The sequence below is a fragment of the Lacerta agilis genome, chromosome Z (assembly GCF_009819535.1).
Source record: "Lacerta agilis isolate rLacAgi1 chromosome Z, rLacAgi1.pri, whole genome shotgun sequence".
Taxonomy (NCBI): domain Eukaryota; kingdom Metazoa; phylum Chordata; class Lepidosauria; order Squamata; family Lacertidae; genus Lacerta; species Lacerta agilis.
The window spans coordinates 25,879,580-25,901,879 of NC_046331.1; the positions used below are offsets into that span (position 1 = coordinate 25,879,580).

General features: G+C 41.0%; 1 protein-coding gene across 2 annotated transcripts in view; it reads right to left on the reverse strand.

Moving 5' to 3' along the window:
* FNDC3A (fibronectin type III domain containing 3A) overlaps positions 1-20,961 on the reverse strand; it is a 65,579-nt gene extending 44,618 nt beyond the window's left edge. For both annotated transcript variants that reach the window (XM_033138355.1, XM_033138354.1), the window contains exons 1-2: positions 20,805-20,961; positions 10,274-10,339 (exon numbers count right to left, since the gene is read on the reverse strand). The gene's annotated coding sequence lies outside the window, so the exon portion shown is untranslated. The remainder of the gene's footprint in view (positions 1-10,273; positions 10,340-20,804) is intronic.
* Between the last annotated feature and the right edge of the window lie 1,339 nt (positions 20,962-22,300).

Consider the following 22,300-nt stretch of genomic DNA (forward strand, 5'->3'; position numbering starts at 1 on the left):
GTCTCTTTTTAAAGTTGAAATTCTTCAACACTATGAAGATAGGATTGAAGGTTTTATCAGAAAACACTGCATGGCTGTGTATTGGCTTAGATGACAATGGCTCCAACAGAGTTCAAAAGGAAAATGTGATGAGGCTACAACTGGGGGTGAGGTGGAATGCAAAATTCCCCAGATACTAAAGTATTTGAGGCCATTTCCTCCTACACCATACACATGCTCAATTATGCCCCCTTTGGCAACTCATTTACTTTCCCAAAGAGTGCATTAGTTGTTGCAGAGTTCAATACTGGGTGCCGATCTCCACTGATAGGGCAAATGCACTGCACCTTTCCAAATGCCCTGCAGTATACTGCTCTCCCTCACTCTCACCCATGCACGACAGCAATTTTGCTAGTATTGAAACAAGAGTCAACAACTTTCCTGTCCACAGTAAACCAGTATTAGAAAAAACAAAATCGAAAATTCTTTCTAGTAGCACCTTAGAGACCAACTGAGTTTGTTCCTGGTATGAGCTTTCGTGTGCATGCACACTTCTTCAGATACACTGAAACAGAAGTCACCAGATCCTTAAATATAGTGGGGGAGTGGGGAGGGGTATTACTCAGAAGGGTGGTGGGAATGGGTGATAGGCTGATAAGTGTGGAAAACCTGTTGACGACTCTAAACGGCTGCAATTAGTCTTGCAGGGAAAGGCAAGGGGTGAGATGGTTAAAGATGGCTTTGTTATGTATAATGAGATAAGAATCCAATGTCTTTGTTCAAACCAGGTTTCTCCATGGTTTTAAGTTTGGTGATTAGTTGCAATTCAGCCACTTCTCTTTCCAGTCTATTTCTGAAATTTCTTTGTATTAAGACAGCTACTTTGAGATCTTTTATAGAATGTCCTGGGAGATTGAAGTGTTCTCCTACTGGTTTCTCTGTCTTGTGATTCCTGATATCAGATTTATGTCCATTTATCCTTTGGCGTAGGGTTTGGCCTGTTTGTCCAATATAGAGAGCTGAAGGGCACTGTTGGCATTTGATTGCATACACAATGTTGGAAGATGAGCAATCAAATAGTCCTGAGATGGTGTGTTTGATGTTGTTGGGACCAGTAATGGTGTTATCCGGGTTTATGTGGCAGCAAAGTTGGCATCTGGGTTTATTGCAGGCTCTGGTACCAGTGTCCATGTTGAGTCCTGTTTTTGTATTATTGTGGGTGAGGAGCTGTTTGAGATTGGGTGGCTGTTTGTATGCGATGAAGGGTCTTCCTCCCAGAGCTTGAGAAAGAGAACTGTCATTGTCTAGGAGAGGTTGTAGATCTCTGATGATGCGTTGTACTGTTTTAACCTGGGAGCTGTATGTGATGACTAGTGGTGTTCTGTTATTTTCTTTTTTGGGTCTGTCTTGCAGCAAGTTCTCTCTGGGTATCAGTCTGGCTCTGTCGATCTGTTGTTTAACTTCATCAGGTGGATATTTTAGTTCTAAGAAGGTTTGCTGTAGATCTCTTAGGTGAGAGTCTCTGTCTGTAGAGTTGGAACAGATGCGGCTGTAACGTAGGGCCTGGCTATATACAATGGATTGTTTGGTATGTTTGGGATGGTAGCTAGAAGCATGTAGATATGTTTGTTGGTCAGTTGGTTTACGGTATAAGGTGGTGTCTATGTGTCCATCCTGTATTTTTATAGTAGTGTCCAAAAAGTGTATTTCTTGCATAGATTGGTTCATAGTTAGGTTGATGGTGGGGTGAAAGTCATTGAATGTCTTGTGGAAGGTGTCCAGGGTCTGTTGACCATGTGTCCAGATAATAAAAATATCATCAATGTAACGCAGGTACAAGAGAGGTTTGAGTGGGTAGGAGTTTAGGAAACGTTGTTCTAAATCTGCCATGAAGATGTTGGCATACTGTGGGGCCATGCGGGTGCCCATTGCTGTGCCGTTGATCTGAAGGAACAGGTCCTCACCAAATTTGAAGTTGTTGTGGGTAAGGACAAAATGACAGAGTTTCGTAGCAAAGTCTGCTGTGCTTTTATCTGAAATGGTGTTCCTTATAGCTTGTAAACCATCGTTGTGTGGGATGTTGGTATCTGCATCTGCATCTGTTCCAACTCTACAGACAGAGACTCTCACCTAAGAGATCTACAGCAAACCTTCTTAGAACTAAAATATCCACCTGATGAAGTTAAACAACAGATCGACAGAGCCAGACTGATACCCAGAGAGAACTTGCTGCAAGACAGACCCAAAAAAGAAAATAACAGAACACCACTAGTCATCACATACAGCTCCCAGGTTAAAACAGTACAACGCATCATCAGAGATCTACAACCTCTCCTAGACAATGACAGTTCTCTTTCTCAAGCTCTGGGAGGAAGACCCTTCATCGCATACAAACAGCCACCCAATCTCAAACAGCTCCTCACCCACAATAATACAAAAACAGGACTCAACATGGACACTGGTACCAGAGCCTGCAATAAACCCAGATGCCAACTTTGCTGCCACATAAACCCGGATAACACCATTACTGGTCCCAACAACATCAAACACACCATCTCAGGACTATTTGATTGCTCATCTTCCAACATTGTGTATGCAATCAAATGCCAACAGTGCCCTTCAGCTCTCTATATTGGACAAACAGGCCAAACCCTACGCCAAAGGATAAATGGACATAAATCTGATATCAGGAATCACAAGACAGAGAAACCAGTAGGAGAACACTTCAATCTCCCAGGACATTCTATAAAAGATCTCAAAGTAGCTGTCTTAATACAAAGAAATTTCAGAAATAGACTGGAAAGAGAAGTGGCTGAATTGCAACTAATCACCAAACTTAAAACCATGGAGAAACCTGGTTTGAACAAAGACATTGGATTCTTATCTCATTATACATAACAAAGCCATCTTTAACCATCTCACCCCTTGCCTTTCCCTGCAAGACTAATTGCAGCCGTTTAGAGTCGTCAACAGGTTTTCCACACTTATCAGCCTATCACCCATTCCCACCACCCTTCTGAGTAATACCCCTCCCCACTCCCCCACTATATTTAAGGATCTGGTGACTTCTGTTTCAGTGTATCTGAAGAAGTGTGCATGCACACGAAAGCTCATACCAGGAACAAACTCAGTTGGTCTCTAAGGTGCTACTAGAAAGAATTTTCGATTTTGTTTTGACTATGGCAGACCAACACGGCTACCCACCTGTAACCAGTATTAGAAAGGTAGCCAGCTTGTCAAAAGAATATTGCATGCAAGGACAATGCAAGAGAATTTTTTTTTTAATTATGTCTGCTTCTGTTCTCTATTAACACATCTCAACACAGAAAACCACTGCAAGAAAGGAAGAGCCCTCTGGGACAGAGTAGCATTGCTCAACAAATATTCAAATTATTTGTTTAAAAATATAACTGGTTGTGAAAAACATGCTTCAAACATATTTAGTTGCAGGTGCAACTTGGGGGAGAACAGAACACATGGGTGGCATATTAGGTCTCTTTCCCTAATTCTGGTTTCTAGCACAATGCGAGATTAACATTGTATTCCGGTACTGTATTATGAACAATTTGTGAGATTCAGAAATAAATTTCTTGGCCCATCCCAAAGGCTCTGTCTGGGCAAGTAAGAATCTACAAGCAGCACATTCCCACTAGAACATTTTAAAATTCAATCAGATTAAAATGCCATTTAAAAAGTCCCTCACAGCCTGCCAATTTAACCTTAATCCCTGACAGATAGCCCATTTGGATACAGTCTTCCAAGCTTCTAAAAGACCATCACATTTGGGCCTTTGAGCATAAGTGGATGGTCTCCCATGGATGCTAACTTTCTGAGTGCAGGGAGTTTCCTTTACAAAGGAGGCGTGTAAATATATGATCCCCTGCTTGCAATCTAAAGTGGCACAGTCTTGGGAATGTATTGTGTGCTTTCCTGTCACATTTCAATCAACCTTCAAGTTGAAACTGAAGAACTGCCTTCAATAAGTGCCATTTAATAGCTAATGTCAAAAGTCTATTTGGATACAGTTAATATTGAATAGGGCTGCAAGACTAACATTGTAAGACACTGAGATACTGAGGTGTACAATTTAAATAATTGGAAAGATTATGACCTAGTGACTTCCAAAACTACAGGGCAAAATCTGTTCTGCATAAGCATTCCACCCCTTCCCATCCCTGTCTGTACCCACTAAATCCATTATGAAAGCTGGTGTAGCATAATGACTAACAGCTTCAAAAGAAAAGCAGAAAAATAGGAACCTGATTTTATTCTGAGAGAGACCCTGTTCCATCTACTTCTACAGGCTTTCAGACAGAGGTCTTTCATTTTCATTTCTTCATATCATTTACATTTGTTTTTCTGCCTTTCCTCATTGCTGAACACAAGATGGTTTAAAGCCGTAGAAATATCAAAATATACAACAAAGATTACATATCCTATGACAATCTAGAGCAAATTAAATCATAATAAAAATATGACTTTAAAATAAACAACTAACACAAAATTTCATAATCCACTTAGAATATGTTACACAATAAAATTTACTCTAAAAATAGCAGCATGTGATAATCAAACAGAAATTCACCCCTCAACAATTACAATAAACCATTACTAGACTATAATCAATAAAAACTAACAGCAATGTCACAATACAATAAAAGCCACATAAAAAGATTGAATTGAGCAACAAAGTCACATAACTTTTTATTTGGAGGTACCCAGGGTGAGATCGAAACTAGAGCTTCTGCATGTAAAGAATGCATGCAAAGAGACCAGCGAGCAACAGTCTCTAGTACAAATCTTACCCCAACCACAAATTTACTAGCTGGTTTTAGCCCCCAACACAGGGATAATAATACCATTACAGTGTTGTTGCAAAGGTTATAATGATTACCTGTGTGAAGCACTTTGAACACTAGTAATAAGCTAAATCATGGTATTGCCCTTTACACCCAGAACACAAACACTGGCCTGATTCAGACAAAACAATCTCAGTCAACTGGTTTATTGGACTGGGAATGAATGTTCCTTCTGCCTCTTCTATCCTCCATCCTCCTGTGTACCATAATCCAAAATTTCCAGGGTTTGTTAAATCACAGCTTCCTGTAATGCCCCAAACAGGAAACTGTAGCTTAATTACTGATTAGAAAGCATGATATGAAACCAGGAACACATCTAGGGAGAAAGAGAAAGCTAGAGGCAGCTGGAGTGGGTGGGGAGAAGGCAAAAGATTTGAGACCTGGTTCCTGTGCAGACATTCCCCTACTTGCTTCACATATGCTATAGCCAGGCCTGGGAAACTCCCAGGACCTAGAATGTGAGACAACTAGGACAATAGCTGGCTTTTATTTATTATATTAACTGAAGAAGCAGGTCCACTTCCTCCTCCATGTGATCTAATACCTTAGTATGTACTGCAAAGCTTGAATGGAGTATGGGTTGTATGTTATTATACTATTTACTGGGACTATTGTTTTCTTGTGTTTGCTATGTCTGTTGATAGCTCTTGATCTGACATGATTTAAAACATGTGATTTGCATTGAGAGATCGGGTTTTTTTGAGTAAACATCAGAAATCCATTATTAAAAGGCTGAATTTTTAAGAGGCACATGTTACAATGCGGAGCTGTCCACAGCCTCATCAGCTGGTGTGACCACTACAGTTCACATAAAACCAAAAACCTGCCGGCTTTACTTAACAGAAAAGTCTCCAATAGCCACAATTGCAAAGCCTACTCAGAAGTACCAAACACCCTTAGTGCAGAGCTTTCCAAACTATGTATCGTGACACGTTTGTGTGTCAGCTGCAGTGTGAAGGTGTGTCATGTGAATGTTTCCTGCACTACTCCTGCCGGGGCTGGAAAGGAGTTAGTTTAACCTCTGGTTTGCTAGTAAAACTGAATTACTGTATCACGAAATGATGTATGTCTAAAAATGTGTGACACCAACAAGAAAAGTTAGGAAAGATCTGCTCTAGTGAGTAATATTTATAGATAATCTGGACAATCGCCATTCAGAATAGCCCTGATGAGTTTTTTAAGAAGTAGTCTTTTAAAAAGCCATAGTGTGTTTTCCAGATTTTCACATCAGAAATGTAAAAGTATATATTCTACTGTGAGAGAAGAGCCCTTCTGCATACCAATTGCTGAGACCGCTGTTAAAATCAGGTCCTGTGTGCAGATTTCCCATGGGCAGAAAGTTGGCCCTTCTGAAAACTGGGTAGGAACTGGATAGGATAGGAATTGGATAGGAAGTAGGAAAATGGCATAAGGGTTCTGCTGCTCTCTCATCTAATTTTGAGCCTTTGGTTTGATCCAACAAGGCTCTTATGATTTAAACATTTTCCACACTGAAATCAAGGTTCTTAACTTTAGCTGGATTGCTCCCCAAATGTTTCAAAAAATAATGGGCACCAAAAGCTCATAATTCAGAACTAATGACTGTTCCTACAGGTGTTCTAATCTATAGATAGGCAGCACACATATAGGAAAGATCTCAATCGCTGTGTCATGGAGGTGCTCAGATCACCTACCCACTCTTCTCTAAACAAGACCCTGCTTACTTCCCTCCAGCTCTAATATTGGAGCCAAGTTCCAGGGTGAGCAGGAATCACTGTTCTCCCTACATCTCAACTTTGACATGGGAAGAAAGGGAATGGGAAAGGGGAGCTGTGCTGAGACACAGAGTGGGGTCGAGTAGAAGGGGAGCAGCAGGACTCCGGTAAACTAAAGTTTTGGCATGACTACCAGTGCTGGACAAAATATGTGAATCCCAATGGAAGCTATTTGGTCTTTCCTGGAAAAGGGCATATACTGTAACTTATGTATAATGGTCTTAATACTTTCTTGTATCTTGTAGCTCACAGTTATCAAAGCTAATATCACATTCAGATCTGGCTGTTCTGAGAACAAAGGAGGTTTACAAACAACAACATTAAATGAACTGTAGTCCAGTCTGGCAATCTCAGAAGAGGAACACTTCAGGGAACAAAAATGTCCTTTTCCTGCCCCCCCCCTTTTCATGAAGCATGACTATGCCTTGAAATATGGATTTTTAAAATACCCCGTACTTCTTTTAAGAACGTATTTTCAGGTTGCTGAAAGATGCAGCTAGTACTACATTTGCAGCTACAACCAAGTCCAGCATAGTCTTTAATTAAAAAACACACTGTTCAAAAGGTACCAAACAGTATTTCTTTAAGAAAGGTTTGCATGTGAAATAAGATCCCTAGAGTTGGATCATACCTGCAAGAAAAAAAGCTTAGTAGTTTCTTTTGGGCTTCTGACTCATTGACCCCAATACTGAACTTTGACAAACATACAATTCAGTATAACTCATGTTTGTTTGGCCCTGCAAATGCAAAGACAAAAATCCCCACAGGCAGGCATTTTGAATAACTTTTAAAATGAAAGCAGTCATAGAAATAAGTCCCCATGACTGAAGACAAAGCCCTCTACAAACCTGAAACTTCTGGACCGCCTCTCCTTTGCTATTTCCCCCAGTTAAACACATCTGTAACACCTTGTTAGATTACTTTTGAAAGGGCTTCTCTCCACTACAGCAGGACCACACACAAACATTTCAGGCAAATTGGTTTCCATATTGCAAAATTCAAGGGAGGTTTGAAAAAAAGACTTTTGACAGAAACCCTGTTATAACTTAATTTCAGGAAGGAGGGGGTGGCATGGACCATCACCTCTCCATAATAGCAATCTGTTCATAAACTAAATATATGTTTTTATTAAATCTTTAGAAATAATGTTAAATGTTTCCCAAGGGAGTTTATATGCACCCCCTCTTTCACGTATAGTATTTGGCTTCCATCCAGAAAAGTACCACAGGTTATGTTGAGACACTGGACATGTTTCTTAGGTATTGCTCAACAAGTACACATAGTCAAACATTTTCTGTGTTCACAGATGGAACATAGCCACATAATTAATATGTGAAACAGCTTTGGCTGTGGCAGGGATAAACCACTGCAGGGTTTTTTGAAAAAACGAAACAAAACATATAATTCCTGAAACACTCTGAAGTACAAGAGACTGCCTTGTAGATTTCCTCATGAACTATGCTATCACTCCCTAAATATATATCTAATCATTTACAAAGACAGCAATCTGAAGAAGTGTCTGAAGCAAAATTATTAGCTCCGTATTAGCATTAGAAGATTCATTTACCACATTATTATGAAGATCTGTATAGACTTAAACTTGCCACAAGCAAACTTAACTTTTCAATGCAATCATCTAGGATGAGTCCACCTTGCAATTGAGAATCCTGGACTTCATTTCCTCTATGCCCCATAAGCTAAGAGGAACGGAGTGTAATGGAGTCATGGGTGAATAAGACTGGCTGTCATTCATCCAGATCCCATCAGGAGTTCTCTTCCATATATACCACAATCACATTGAAGGGGGAGAGAAGAAGTGGACCATTTAATTTGCAGGAAGCTTAATATATTTACTAGAATGGGAGATGCACCATGTCAGCCATACCCCATGGTATTGCTTGACTACAGTTGTAATTGCAAGTAGTAACAGTAAAACAAATACGGTAAACAGCTAGTTTCATTTGAAAGCAAAAAACCAAGAACCTTTCAGGACAGGACTTCCACAATGGCTCTAGCATTGTATCATCTCATAGTACCATGACCCAATATTCCAGGTGTGGGGAACCTTCGGCTCTCCATATATTGCTAAAACTACAAATCCCATCATCACTAGCCACTGACTATATTTGCTGGGGCTGATGGGTTGTATTTCAGCAACACCTGGAGGGCCAAAAGTTCCCCACCCCTGAAATATTCTCACAAATCATTGGGTAGGCTTTTAATAATGCAAGGACGGGAGGGAAGAGAGCAAGCTACCTCGAGATCTTGAAGAGCTGCTGCCAGTCAATTGGCAATACTAGGGCAGGTACACTAATGATCTGACAGTGCAAGACATGGGATTGCATTCAATGATATTTCTATTCAGATTAGACCCACTGAAATTTTTGGACATGACTAACTTGGATCCATTTATTTCAATATGTTGGGGGGGTTTTATTGAGTTGTTTTTTGTTTTTATTTTGATTATGTATTTTGTGGTTTTATATTCTTGATTTTATCCTGTGAACCACCCTGAGAGCTGTGGGTATAGGGCGGTATACACATTTAAATAATAATAATAGTTCTACTCTAAGTAGAAATGAGTTAACTAAAACCAATAGCTCATTATTCCCTAGCAAAAATATTATTATTTAAAACAAAATGCACCAATTTACATAGTCCAGCACTTTTTCGATGAATAATTTTGACTACCTGAAAAATGATACTTCAATTTTACAAGGAATATACAATTCCTTTAGTTCAAGGAAGTGATGGTCAGGATGATAATCCAATATAGAAGATTTGTTCATCTCACTTTTCCCAAGAGTGAAAGAATCTATGTACTCTGCCTCATTTTTTAAATATTTGGATTCAATTTTAAAGGGCATTTTACTGCATCAAGAAATCTTATGCTTATCTTTTAAAAGTTATCTGACTCAACAGGAGACCCATACTTTAGCACAACTGACTTAAGCTTAAGAGTATGGGACACTTCTTCACCCTATTTATATATAGTGTACTGTACTTATGGAGATCCTCACAGTAGCAACTTGTCTCTCTTTCTCTTCATTTTACAACTTCTGTGCCAGAACTGTTAGTGACTCATGCCCACATCCTGAAGTGCCTAGCAAATCCTCCCCCAGATAATCCTCTTTGAATTCTTGAGAGAGCAAGGGACCTGAGGCTTTGGGGAACCCTACAAGCTGAACACAGACACAGCCAAAGTTTAAAATAATAAGACTGGGTTGTTCATTTTCCCAGCTTGAAATGTCCACATATAGTCCAAGGAAAACTCACTTGACTTGAAATACCTTTTCTGCTTATAATTGACACTGATGTTATGATTTTGGTCTAGCTGCTCAAATATAGCAGCAGCCACTGCTACATAAAACTATAGCTTTAAAATGAAATTTAAAAAAAAAGAAAATCTACTTATAGGGCAATACCAACACTCCATCTCAGTCAATTGGATTGGGAGTTTCCAAGCAGAATGGCTCAAGAGCATGCAGCATCCAATATGCAGCCAAACTCTGGTGAAATATGGTTGGTTGGCTGCATGTGACAGCCAATTGAATCCTGATCTAAATGAACAACAACCCAAGATTGGGTCATACCATTTGAGGGGAGGAAAGAGAAGAAAGATGAACTCTTTTAAGTCTTCTGGGGGAATGATTCCTGGGTGGTTGTTCCATGGCTGCTTACCTGCTCCCTTTGCCTGGGTGGAGTAGAGCTTCACTGTTTGGTGCTTTGGTGCTGAATGATCCTTGCCTATAGTTGAGACATAAAAACAAAATAACATAAGAAAATGGCCCATCTTGTCCAGCAACCTGTTCTCACAGTGGCAACCAGATGCCTGTGGGAAACCCGCAGGCAGGAATTGAGCACAAGAATGCTCTTCCCTCCTGTGATTTCCAGTAACTGATATTCAGAAGCATTGCTGCCTCCAACTGTGGAGGCAGAACATAGGCATCATGGCTAGCTGCCATTGATAGTCCTCTCCCCCATGAATTCTAGTGGTCCTTTTCTGAAGCTTTTCCAACTCTACAATATCATTTTGAGATGAGGCAAACAGAATTGTATACAGTACTCCAATGGTGGTCGCACCATATATTTGTATAATGGCATTGCAATACTGGTAGTTTTATTTTCAATGTCTTTTCTAATTATTCCTAGCATGGAATTGCCTTTTTCATGGCCTCCACACACTGGGTCAACATCTTCATCAAACAATCTACTATGACTTCAAAGTCTCATTGCTGGTCCATCATCTCCAGTTCAGACACCATGAAAGTATATGTGAAATTAAACTTTTTGCCCCAACATGCATCACTTTACACTAGTTTATATTGAATTGCATTTGTCATTTTACTGCCCATTCACTCAGTTTGAAGAGGTCCTTTTGGAGCGCTTCTCAATATATTTTGTTTTAACAACCCTAAACAATTTAGTACCATCAGCAAACTTTGCCACTTCACTGCTTTGTCCCAACTTTAGACCATTTATGAATACCAATCACAATACTGGGGTATTCCTTGGGGTATTTTCTACTAGCTGTCCATTTATCCAAACATTTTGTTTCCTGCAACTTAAACCATTCCTGATCCACATTCCTGATCTCCTCTAATTCCTTGACTGCTCAGCTTACACAGGAGACAACATGTTGTCTTCCCTTCCCTGCAGACTACATTTCCCAACCAACCTTGCAGGAAAGGCATGCATTCTGGAAAGGAACAGATGCACAAGAATTGTGAGTCAGTAAATAACTCTCAAAACCAGGTGAATCTTTCTCCAAGAATTCATCTGTTCTCATTTGGAATTGCCAATTCACTTCTGAAATGAATCAAGGAGAAGCTGCTCATCTCTAATTCTGACTGGCATTCATGAATGTCTGTCTTTGGAGAAACAAAATAGAAAATTCTTTCCAGTAGCACCTTAGAGACCAGCTGAGTTTGTTCTTGGTATGAGCTTTCGTGTGCATGCACGCTTCTTCAGATACACTGAAACAGAAGTCACCAGATCCTTAAATATAGTGAGGGAGTGGGGAGGGGTATTACTCAGAGGGTGGTGGGAATGGGTGATCAGCTGATAGGTGTGGAAAACCTGTTGACGACTCTTAAAGGCTGCAATTAGTCTTGCAGGGAAAGGCAAGGGGTGAGATGTGAAATTGTGAAATTAAACTTTTTGCCCCAACATGCATCACTTTACACTAGTTTATATTGAATTGCATGGCTACCCACCTGTAACTGTCTTTGGAGAAGTTTTGGATGCTACCTAAAGTGCTACCAGCAGAACAAGTCACTTCTAATATATTATCCATGTTCAGCTAGCAGAATTTATGTTAATATTTCAATGGAAACAGGAAGAGAGGAATTGACCAGGCTGTGTATACAAGTTATTGTCCAACACTGCAAGCATTTCCACTACTGACTGAATGTGCAAATGAAAGCAAACTGGAGTTATAGCACCTCCTCAGTAGGATGCAAAGCTCTCAGATAGCTAAAACTGGCTAGGCTATAGCCTGCCTTCCCCAAAGGAATCAAGCAATCTATATTGCCCAAACACTGGTTGAAAATGGAAGTTCAGAAAAATCCAGCAACAAGCATTCCTCCATATTAGCGATGGTTGAACTGTGTCCCAATGATGGCTCAATTCAGATTGGGACTGGCATTTGAAAAGCAATTGTAAACAACAAAATACACTAGTAGGTTTACAAGTTTTGTAAGGAGGACTTTATGAAATATTACAGGGGGGGAATTAGGAAGATAAGTGGTTATAGACTATTAAAAGTAATAGTGAAATTATGAAAATACAAGATTAAGATATGAAAATTGGAATTCTTTAGACGTGGTTTATGGAAGTCCAAAAATATTGTATAGACATGAAGGAATGTTAAATGATGTTTGGAAAATAGTTGTAAAAATCCAATAATATATATATATTTTTAAAAAAGATTGGGATTGGCAATCATAACTGAACAGAAAAAAAGCCCACAACTCCTTGCTGTGGGTGATTGTAGGGTGCTACTGGTATTGAGGGATGCCTTTCTTACATTTGGTAGGCTATTATAGTGAAATTACAATTGTCATGGTCCCTGGAAAATGTCATTTCCCCCAGGACACCTCTATCTTCCTTTCCCCACAAAGTATCGTTTCCCCAAGGTACCAGGGAGAATGGAACAGAACTAGGCAGGCAGGCATTCATGCATCCAACTGCAAAAGCCAAAGATGTAGGAAGGGAAAGCAACCTATTTGCCCCACTCTCAAACTTCCTAGCTCAGAATATAAGGTGGGGAAGAAAGGAAGGAAAGGGAAAGAGGAAAAATAATGGGCATTATTTTAAAAATATCATTTTGTATCATACAAAGCAATGTATTTAGGGGGAAAGTGGGTACTTTTCTTCAATAGAAAGCCGGAGAAAATCCCGAGCTACTAAAATGACTCTGGTACCCAGGACTTCTAAATACTCTCCCTTTTCCTTGTTTATTTTGACATCTGGGTGTGTGTGTGGAGTGCCAACCAACATTATCTCTGTATATAACAAAGTGCCAAAGAGAAGTGTTGATAAAAACTCAAGTTATCAAATAAAACACTCTTCCTAAGCTGCAATTCTCATTACCAAAGCAAAAGCTCATTTACAAACACTAGACTGCCAACTGTAAGCTAGACTCCCCCATCCCAACTTCTAAGGCAAATGAACTTTGCTTATCAGAGAAAAAGTACATTAAAGCCAAATGCATGTTACTTTTGAATGAGGTCATTTATAAGAATGATACTTTTTCTACATCTAACATACCCACATCCATGCAGCATGTACTAAAGTAAAATAGTGCACAAAATGGTTTGAAGACCCCACTTAGATAATACAGGTGAAACTCGACAAATTAGAATATCGTGGAAAAGTCCATTTATGTAAGCAATTGTTTTCATTAGCTACTGGAGTTTAATATACGAGATAGACTCATGACATGCAAAGTGAGATATGTCAAGCCTTTGCTTGTTATAATTGTGATGATTATGTTGTACAGCTAATGAAAACCCCAAAGTTGAAATTGTTAATTTGGGGTTCTCATCAGCTGTACGCCATAAACATCACAATTATAACAAATAAAGGCTTGACATATCTCACTTTGCATGTCACGAGTCAATCTCATAGTTTCACCTTTTAAGTTGAATTACTGAAAGAAATGAACCTTTCCACGATATTCTAATTTTTCGAGTTTCACCTGTATGTTTCTTTGGACATTTGCTAGTCTTTAGTCCTCTTTGTGCTTTATTGCAGTGAACAGCTGTAGCATCCATAGGAGTGTGATGCAACTGTGTTTAATTAGAATTTCATTTTCAAATACAGTTCACATTATTTAGGCAAAAGAGAAATGGATTTTAATGGTGCTTTTATTTTTTAAAAAAATCAATAGTAAATAAAATCGAATTGACCTTCGTTTCAAACTCAACAAGAGCACCCAAAGTGAATTATAACATTATATTAAAGCAGTTATGTAAAATTTGTAATTGAAACAGAACAGGCACTAAATGTGAAATGAGTCAACAAAGCACTGGCAAAAAAAAAAGTCAAGACAACCTAGCTAAATGCCAGAAAGTTCATTTTAAAACAAAACTAAATTTAAAAAAGAAAGAAAATTAAGTTGTGGTAGCTGGTAGGCATTATATAGAGAAGGAGCTGATCAAATCTTCCACAGAAGCCATCCAACCAAGTAGGTGCTAAATCGAAGTAAGCTGGTGAGTTCACCAATTCCAAAGTTAAATTATGGAACAAATTAAACCAGTGATTCTCAAAATGTATGTCACAAGAAATGCTTAATTAAATATCCACTGAAAAATAAAAACCATAATTTGAGATACAACCAGTCTCTGTATCTTGAATGGGGAGGATTTATACAGCACTGGCACCACTTCTGTTAATATAGTACTAACACAATCCAGAGGAAAGAAGGATTCAGCAGAAGATATACCAGCATCACCTGACAAAGCCCACACTGTAGCTGACAGACATATATGAATCCCTCATACATCATTACTGGCCAAACAGCAGGATCCCAAACCTGAAGCCAGCCCACCTGTGGAAAGGGGGGGGGTGATAGAAAGCTGGGAGGCAATATTAATGTGACTTTCCTTCAGTTGCAAGGAGGATACTTGGCCACTGTTCTTGTAGCTAACCTATTTATCTAACTAGTACTCAATCAAGAAAGGGAATATGTATCTTTTTAGGGGCAGCACAGTTAGCCTCTAATGTTAACCCCCAAAATTAACGTGCCATCAGAAGTTGGGAAACATTGCTTTAAAGGGATCATATGGGGGGGGGGAGATTTCATCATATATACTTTTCAATACTGCCAAATATATAAATAGATATAACTGTCCTGTGCATTTTCAGTCAGAAATACAAAAAACTATGTCAAATGAATATAAGAAGTATGACTCTCAAGTTTCTACTAGCTACTGGAATAATTAGACTCCCAAATTCTTAGGAATAAGCATCAGATTTCTAGACTGTAGGCAAACAGTGGTGTTTTATTCGAGGCTTGATTGTAATTTATTTTCAAAATAATGAGAAATGCATTGAAAAATGTGGAGTGAAATATTTCAACATATAGTAAGTAAGTCACATGTACACAGCTGTTCTTTACACTGAAATGGGACCAGAGATTAACTTAGCTTACAAAGAATGGAAAGTTTGATTGGCAATGGGAACATTCAGTAAGGTTACACTGTTAACTAGACTGAATGATTCTTTCAATAAAATAAAATAAATATTTGATCTGGCATTGAACTTCAGAGTTCAACCCATTCACATTGCAACATTCAGCATATGGCTGCCAAACTAGATCTTCTTTACCAGCATCAACTTCAAAGTACATCAATTAGAGTGCAATACAGCTTGGGAAAAGATTAAGGATGGGGTTTTCAAATACCAAGGAAACTAGTAAGGCAGGACCCAATTCAGAAAGCCAGGACATTTTTATTTGCAATTGGCTGCAGCTATCAGACACGATAGCTAAATGGAACCTTGGGATCAGAGGTAGCATTTCCTCAAATATCAGCTGAAGGGGCAGGGGCAGGAAAAGTACAGGGAATATTGTTGTGTTCATGCCCTGCTCTGCGCTTCCCATTCCCACAGGATGTTAGAATATACTATTGTGACTAATTTATCCAATGGCATCAGTATGCATAGTGCTTTTCAGAGTACAAAATGACAGGTCCCTCGCCAAGGAGCTTAAAATTCAACATAGGGCATAAAGTGTGTGCAGTGGGTTGAGGGTGGAGGCAGCAGTTCACAAGGAAATAGTATGTGTTTGCTGTAGACCCATGTACAAGGAAGCATGAGAATTAGGGGCGAGTGCCAAAGGATTCATGGAAAGAAGATGCACCCTTTGTTTGCTCAAGCAGGGCTGTTTTACCATTCTGACCATCCAGGCTACTTACAGAAAGGTTTGCCTGTACAACCACACATTTCTAGATCTTCTGGTCACTTCAGGGGCACCAATGGAAGAGGAGACAACATTTTCCAAGTCTCTGCCACCATCAAGCAAGTGTGCTTATCAAGCAGTGCATCCCTAACCCCTCCCTCACTATTTTGTCTATCCACCTCTCAGTTCAACCTCCCGACCTATCCATCCATTTGCCAAAGTAAATGTTTGTGCTGATGCAGTGGAAGGACCCTGATCTGCGTGAAATCATTTGTGTGCAACATCTGTGCAAATCTGAGGATCCTGGGAGCTCCCATGGTGCAGCCTTTTCGAGCAATCAGATTGCAGAATCACTAAGAAATGGTGTGTCCACACTGATCAATTTACACAGAAAGGCTTGTGTTAACACGAGTGAGAGAATAAATTATGGCTGCCTCCACAATAAGCTCTTCCAGAATGTAATAAAGAGTTCAGTGTGTGTTCCTCACCAAGGAATGCCAACCTTTTCATTTAAAGTCTGGTTTGCAGAAGAGATAACACAGCTGAAAACTAACCATCTTGACCTTGGCAAACTTAATCACAACATGTCTTTTGAAGAATTCTCCAAAGCAGGTGAAGGGAGGAAAGTAAAAAAGCTTGTTTCAGTGGGAAGTCTATGTGCAATGATAAATTCCTTTGATAAATCGCTAATGTCATTTTAATTAGGATACATAGCAGACTTTTAAATAAATAAATAAATGTCTTCCTAAAGGCCACCCGAAACCAATATTGGTGTGTGTGTGGAATGGTTCCCAACACTTTGCACCAAATGATCAATTATGCATAAGAAAGTTCAGAATACATACTGGTTATAATCAAGTCTTGGGTTGCATTATCATACAGCTTGGAACCAGAGCCACATTTACACCATACAGGGTTAGAAACTCAGATATATAAGCTAGGTGCCAAATGGCTCATTAAACCAAGGTTGCAGTCACCAAAATGGAATGTCTAGTTGCCATTTTGGGGTAAGACAGCTCTAAAGTCTTGTTTTTGAAATGATGGGCTGACTGTGATTGGTTCTCAGTTAAACATCTGGCTTGTTCAGATGACAACCTTGAGCTCGCTTAAGAACCTTGAGAACTTAAAGAAGAAACATCACTTCATCCAGGGACAGTGCACATGTATACTGGTCTATCCTGAACTCTTTCTTAATGCAGGTAGGTAGCCGTGTTGGTCTGCCATAGTCAAAACAAAATAAAATAAAAAATTCCTTCCAGTAGCACCTTAGAGATCAACTAAGTTTGTTCTAGGTATGAGCTTTCGTGTGCATGCACACTTCTTCAGATACGAAAGCGCATACCTAGAACAAACTTAGTTGGTCACTAAGGTGCTACTGGAAGGAATTTTTTTTTTTTATTTTGTTCTTTCTTAATGGTGACTGCTGCTCAGACTGCACAGAAAAAGCAGTTTGGTTCCAGAAATTCATTCTGATTGTGCAGATAAAATATAACTGTTAATTTTTTACAGGATGGGATATTAGTGTGTGAAACTAGTCCAGGTCCAATGATCCTCAAATGGTGGAGATGTCAGGTGTCATCCTGGCACCCAGGCATCTTCACTTGGTCACAAGTGGTTGAAAGTCAAGTGCAAAATGTGCCTGGCACCTGACTAATTTTGAACACTGACATAAGCATTATTATATCATTTTAAACACTCATGGCTTCTACCAAATAATTATGGGAGCTGTTGTTTGTTAAAGGTGCTGAGAGTTGTTAAGAGGCCCTTATTCCCCTCACAGTGCTGCAATTCCAAAAGTAATTTTAGTATGCAATCTTAAGTCTCCTATTTGGAGTGTGTGCGTGTACATGTGTGCACAAAGTAGTAGATGAACCACCTCTTCCAAAGACCTGCTGGCATGTACCACCCAAGGTGGGACTTAACTCTTTCTTATTGCATGGAATCTTATTCTCTCTCTTCCTCCCCACCCCCACTAGTTCTACATGGGGGTAGAGAGGGAGAGAGGGAGAGAAGTGAAAAATAAGACCCCACTGATTGATTCTTACTATTATTTTATATTGTGAAGTTTAAATGTTATTGTTTTAAGTTTGTTTTGCTTTATTACATATTATTACATATTATTGCTATTTTAACTTTTTGTAGGTTGCCCTGGCAACATCAGTGGTCTTTGACAAATTACTAACCTTCAGCATAACCAGCCTCACAGTGGTGTTATAAAGCTTAAGGGGTTTCTCAGAGCTCCACAGAAGAGAAGTGAGAAATAAGAATATTTATATTTATTTAGGACTTTTCTTACATTAGAGGGAGTCACAAACATCATCTCAATAATTGCCACAACACTTCCCAGCTTGTAGCTAAATTCAATTAACAACAACAACAACAACAACAACAACAACAACAACTCTAGTTGTGGGGGTGCTAACAAACAACTGAAGCTATCAATTTACATACCCAGATTAAAATTAAGTTGGTTTCTTCAAATGACAAGCTTGATAAATCTTGGAACAATCAGGCAAAATAACAGAATCAAAGATTATACTATGCTGTTCTTCAGCTATCACAACATCTCCAGTGTAAATCTTTATGGCTCAAAGAGATGCAACTATACTTGAATGCTTATTATTATTTAAACAGCTTGAAATCACAAGTCATGAACCTACTGAAAAATCTCTTGGATTTCAAGCTATCGTTATGGCATATGTAGGCAGGTATTACTTTTTTAGTTTAAATTACAGTTTGCCATCCTAAGCATACATATGTATTTACCAGCATAAATGCCTGAATACTGAACAAGGCATGCATTCTTAAAAAAACGCTTTTCAATAATAAAAAGCAAGTATGTTTCATACAGTAGTATGAAACAAATAGTGTAAAGGCAAAAGTATAAACGTTTCTTCATTACATTTGAACACAGTAAAAGCTGGAAAGGCACATGCATGCAAACAGGAAACACACACAAACAGTATGAGTTAAGTCCACCTGCCAGCTTTTGCATCATCCAGAGCCAACTGGCATGATTACAGGACAACACACCACTTGCCATATGTTGAGAAAGGGGTTCTGCAAGATTGGGGGTTTCCATCAACTGAATCACAAGCCCTCCAAATTTAATAACAGAGAAAAAGAGAGCTGATGACTGCAGTTCTGTATAGCTACCTATTGAATAATCACAACAGTTTCTGCCTTGACTACTGAACCTCTGCTACTTCAAAAGCCAGGAACAAGCATAGGGTAAAAATACTCATCCATCCAAATCTGCTGGCTACAGTAACTACCTTTTACACAAGAGAGAAGTTCAGGAAGGTATTATACAGTATATCTAAAAGCTGTGCACTCACTCTAGTCAAAGGGGAATAGCCAGAAGGCTACGTGGCATTCAGACACAGCAGCACCAGGGGGAGGGGGAGGGGAAGAGAAAGCAGCAGAGAAGAAAGGAAAGACATCACCTTTCCCTGCCGCTGGACTAATAATTTGCAGCAGGTAATAAAAGCAAAAGGAAATATCTGATTGCAGTGCTAGAACGAACCCTTCCAAAAAGGAGCAGTGATCAATACAAAGCTCAGCTTTCTAACTGGGATACACCGGAGTATGCTGAGGGGGTGGGTGGAGAGAAGAGGGCACCAGAGGGGACTTCCTGCATTCAAGTTGACATGGCAGGTGTGTACAAAGTTTAGGTGTGACTGCTGAACTCCACTGCCGCAAGAGAACAATAATATGAGCTCTTTTACATTCACCTACTTCTCAGGCACAAACCCACTCAGCAATTCTTGCAGGCCCAATATTCTGACAACTTCCAAGCTTCCTTCCATTTCACCACCTAAAGCTCCACTGTATTCACACACCCACATACTCCACACCCCGCTTCCCCCCCCCTCCAATCTCCTATATCCTTATCCAAGACTACTACAGCCAAGTCACCACACACCTGTGTCTTGTGGCCCTTTAAACATCCAGTACTCCAAACACCATCAGAATCACCAACCACCAACTTCAGTCTCCCGATTTCCTCAGAATCCATTCTTCTCCGCCCACCCCGTAACCCCCTTCGCAGCAAACTCCCCGTTCCCGCACACCGGTGACAGTCCCACCCACCACACTTCCACCTGGGATAACCTGGGAAGGTTAAAGTGGGTTTGGGGGTTGTTGGCAAAGTGTTTTAAGATGACTGGAGTGGGCATGGGTGCCGGGTGTGTGTGGCATGGGGGAAACAGCTTGAGAGAAAAGAGTGTCCTTTCCCCCTTTTTTAAGCTAGCGGAGAGGGTGGTGGTCCTCTTAGAATGGGGTGGGTTGCAAATTGAAAGCTGGACTAAGGAATGCAAGAGATGACCTGCAGAGACTGGTGTGTGTGTGTGTGTGTGTGTGTGTGCGCAATGCAAAGGTGTGTGATGCAAAGGTTGGCAACGCAATTAAAAACTTGGGAGGATGCAAGCAGAGATGACCTTCTGAGGAGAAAAGCAGCCTCTCTGGAGCAAGGAGGGCGGGAGAATGCATTATTATTTTTTTTTACTTGTTTCTGTTACATCGGCAATAGCGGAAGACTAAGGATCCGTGCCGGGGAGATCAGCTGGGAATGAGGCGCTGGCAGCGTCGGTGGTGCTGGGGTTGAGAGGACGAGGACTTCCTTGCGTGTGAAGCGGAGAGTGTGCCCCCCGACCCACACCAACCCCTTCCTCGCCTCCCAGCAGCCCCCCAAACTCAAGAGACACCCCGGCTTCCAACCCTCCCGACCCCTCCGCAAGCCCCACCCTGGCGGCCCGGCAGACCCCTGGAGCCCCGTCCATGAGGAGCGGGGAAGACCCGGCTACTTACCGGCGCAGGCAGGAGCCGCTGGCAGGGAGGCGGGCACCGGGGAAGCCTCAGCCGCCTCCTCAGGCTCGGCGCTGCGGGGCGTCGCAGCAGCAGCAGCAACAGACTCAGTCAGACGGCTGCGCCATGATGGAATGCAGACTCCCGCACATGCGCACTGCCGCCGCCGCCGCCGCCGCCGAGGAACTAAAGAGGGGACACGCGCGTAGAACGAGAGTGGGAATCGGTGCGATCGGGCTCGCCAACCACACTGCGGTCCCGAGTGCCCTCGTCTCCGAGGTTAAGAGGGAGCCCCGGGCGGGGGAAGGGGGCAGGGAGGGCGTGCTCTCCGGATCCACGTGACGGGTGTTTTGGTTCTGTTTATCTTTTGTTTGCCTTGTACACGTTATCGTCGCGTTACGTTTTCCGGGTCCTTGTGCATTGCTCTCGAGACACCGGGAATGTAAATCCATGCTTGTGAAGTACGCAAGGTCAGAGCGGTGGGGAGCCACTCACCCCCCACTCCCCTTCCTCAACCCCCCACGGGCAGCTTTCTCTTAGGGCTGCATGCCAGTAGTAAACGAGGCCAGAGGTAAAACTCGCCGGAGCAGCAAATGTAAATGTTAGCCTTGTGCAGCATTTAATTGTTTGCTGCACCTTTTCCGTGGTTCTCCTTTCTTCAATACCCCCACAACAACCCTGTGAGGTGGGGCAGGGCCGGGCCCCAAGACATTTCGGCATCCGAGTTGGACCCCAAAATGGACCTCCCTCCCTCCTTGCCAGGGAATATGGGGACCAGGGAAGATCTACACCAGCAACAAGGGTGACGGGGGTGACATCAGGATCTGCGGCCCTGTGGACCCTGCTGCCTGAGGCAGTCTCCTCACCTCCTGGGCTCTGGAGGTAGGTTAGGCTGAGAGGCAAATGACTGGCCAAGGGTCACCCGGTGATCTTAACGGCCGAGTGTGGAATCAAACCCTTGTCTCCCAGATCCTAGTTCCACACACTAACCAATAAGAAACACTGCTACTCCAGTAGGCTTAGTATCCCCCCTCGCTATCCCCACCAATGCAAGGACATATTGCAGAGAGGCAAAGACATTCAGGGTGCAAAGCAGAGTTTGTCAGAGGTGTTGCATGGGAAGGACTCAGAAGGTGGTATGGAGATGCCTTCAGCTTCTTGACCTGTGGTTCCCCACATGTGAAGGAAGTCAAGTCACATTCAGACTAGTTCTGATACTAGAATTGAACATATTGCATTTCAAAGGTACGAGGAGGGAAAAGGACTTTACTGAGGCAAAGTGAGTATAAAGCACCATATTTAAAGCTGACTCTACAATTTGCATATATCCAAGGAAGCAGGTGGTAATGTGTTTTACAGAAGATATGTGTTAACATATAAAATAAAATCCCACCAGACTGCCCGAAATTTATCAGATTTTACACATTCATTAATAACTAGATTTCCATGTTAGTTTCTCTAGTATTGCTGAATCCCATACATTTTGTAACTAGGGGGCT